The sequence below is a fragment of the Dendropsophus ebraccatus genome, chromosome 5, assembly GCF_027789765.1.
Source record: "Dendropsophus ebraccatus isolate aDenEbr1 chromosome 5, aDenEbr1.pat, whole genome shotgun sequence".
NCBI classification, from domain to species: domain Eukaryota; kingdom Metazoa; phylum Chordata; class Amphibia; order Anura; family Hylidae; genus Dendropsophus; species Dendropsophus ebraccatus.
In genome coordinates, this window is record NC_091458.1 from 135857123 (window position 1) to 135859201 (window position 2079).

Here is a 2079-nt window from a genome sequence, read left to right on the forward strand (position 1 = left end):
AGAACAAACCCGCTCTGCCAAACCATAGAATGAAGCCAATGGGACAAGCGGAGATGTGCGCGGGGGTGAGCTGCGGAATCCGCGGCGGGTAATCCGCCGTGATTCCGTAGTGTGGACCTCTTCAGCCCTCTGAATAGCTCCCCCGCTGAGCAATCCTTTGTTCTTTCACCCCATCCAAGATATAAATGGTATGTTGAGGTTTGAAAGGTTTTTTTTTAATTATTACTATTTTTTATTTTATTTTAGTCAGCTAAGAATAATTTGGTCTGGCCCGGGTCGATATGGTTGCCTATATTATAGACGTCTTAGCCCAAGTGAAGGGGAGCGAGGTTTCATGTTTGGCTACTGTGTTTGGGAGGGCCATAATATTCATAGCCTCAGATATGGTAAAGTAAGACACTTGTTTAACTTGTTAAATATATCAATTTAGTGTAATAAATAGGAGCAAATCTTCTGTGAACGTGGCTGTTTTGTGTTTAAAGGGGTACTCCAGCAGGGGGGCACTTTTGTGCTGGGACCGGGGAGGAGGTGGCCTAGGGAAAAGACGTCCACTCACCTCCCCGATTCCAGCGCTTCCGGGTGTCTGACGCGTGCCCGAGACATGACGTCTCAGGTCCGCTCAGCCACTCAGTGAAGGAGGCGGGATCCCTTTCAAGTCCGCTCAGTCCCACCTCCTTCACTGAGTGGCTGAGCGGCCTTGAGACGTCATGTCTCGGGCACGCGTCAGACACCCTGAAGCGGCCGGGAACCGGGCACCTGAGCGCCGCGATGCGGGACCCGCCGTTGCAACCGGGGAGGTGAGTGGATGTCTTTTCCCTAGGCCACCTCCTCCCCGGTCCCAGCACAAAAGTGCCCCCACGCTGGAGTACCCCTTTAAAGTTTCCTATCTTAAGGCCAGTGACCTCTGGATTTAGCCTTATTTTTTGGATTAGGGTCTCTAACGTTAGACAGGGGGCAGCCCCGCCGTGTTCCATCACTTATATGATAGCATACCAGTAACCCTGATCCTGGCATGTGGGGAGGAATAAAGTGATAGAATAGCCGAAATGTAAGAAGGGAAAGAAGTGGAATTTTTGCAATGTGGCGGTCATAAATGCTCAATTTACCCTATCATATGTGTCAAGGACTATCTATGGTTTTCAATTAAATCTGAGTTGTTCACTGTATTGCAGTCTATGAAGCTGAAGTCGGATCTTTGGCTGGCTGGGGAGTGGAGTGCACTGCTGTATCTCAGGATGGCAGCAGGTCTTTTGGCGGAGACACCCCGTGCGATCAATATCACATGATCCGATGACATGTTAAATGTTACAACAAATAACAGCATCACACTCTCTAAGCAGGGCCTGCACTCCCAGCCTATCACTACCTAGCGCAGGGGAACAAGAGCCGTGGAGGCCGGGATAGGTGAGTATCACCTTTTTTTCTCTTAAAAAAAAAATCCATGGATCAGGCATTTGGCCCAGGGAGTATAGCAAAATTAGTTCAGCAGTCCAATTCCAGCAAGTTTGCTCTTCTTTAGTGATCATAAGCAAATTCCATAAGAAGTACTTAAAGGGGTTATCCAGTGCTACAAAAACATGGCCACTTGCTTCCAGAGACAGCCCCTCTCGTCTCCAGTTCAGATGTGGTTTGCAATCAAGCTCCATTCACTTAAATGGAACTAATTGGCAAACCCCACCCAAACTGAAGACAAGAGTGGTGCTGTCTCTGGAAGAAAGTGGAAATGGATAATTTATTGAAGTTTTACTGTCATCTGAGCACAATTCAGGTTTCGTTATAGATCCGGATCAGTAGCGCCCTCTGCTGTACAAGGAGGGGATAGCGGCGGTCACCTTTCCCCCCTCAGATACTGTATACCACATGCGTCAACATGCGGCCCTCCAGGTGTTGCAAAACTACAATTCCCATCATTCCTGGACAGCCAAAACTTTAGCTTTGTCTGTCCAGGCATGATGGGAATTGTAGTTTTGCAACACCTTGGAGGGCCACGAGTTTGACACCCGAACTGTTGATCAGCTCTACTGCGTGTCACATGACAGCCCCGCCATGTCTTCCTCCCGCCTCGTCCTCTACAGACTT